Raw genomic sequence first — 467 nt, forward strand, 5'->3', positions numbered from 1 at the left:
TTTCCATGGGGGGGGGGGGGTAGAAACATGAAAAAGCCCTAATGCTGTTGGACTAAATAGCGTGCTGCAGAGATAACTTATTTGTAAGCCAAATCCAGAAACAAGTTCGAATTTTAGCACTTCTGGTTCCATTTTTTTAAGTCAATGGGTTTTTGAATAAGTTTTTGGTTTTTAAATTTAACACAAGCTCCTACTTTCATGTTTTTTTTCTACTATATAAAATGCATAAATAATACTCCTTTTTGATTTTTTTAAGCTTTTGCTTGTCTTGAAAATGTTGGATGCTAACAAGTGGCTAAATGAGAATACAGAGGTTGTCAGGGACTTTAAATGTCATCACACAAACAGGAACACTCATCTACTCAGTTGTCTGCTTTCACAGTATCGCTGTATTTACAATCATGCTTGTACAAAGTTTTTTTTTTTTTTTTTTTTAAATGAAGACCTAAAGAGTTGTAAGAAGATTA

At 33.0% G+C, this 467-nt stretch overlaps 1 protein-coding gene across 1 annotated transcript in view; it reads left to right on the forward strand.

Moving 5' to 3' along the window:
• cldn15b (claudin 15b) overlaps positions 1-467 on the forward strand; it is a 10,484-nt gene that overhangs the window by 833 nt on the left and 9,184 nt on the right. The gene's annotated exons all lie outside the window — the stretch shown is intronic.

The sequence above is a fragment of the Sinocyclocheilus anshuiensis genome, unplaced genomic scaffold, assembly GCF_001515605.1.
Source record: "Sinocyclocheilus anshuiensis isolate Anshui unplaced genomic scaffold, SAMN03320099.WGS_v1.1 scaffold29, whole genome shotgun sequence".
Taxonomy (NCBI): domain Eukaryota; kingdom Metazoa; phylum Chordata; class Actinopteri; order Cypriniformes; family Cyprinidae; genus Sinocyclocheilus; species Sinocyclocheilus anshuiensis.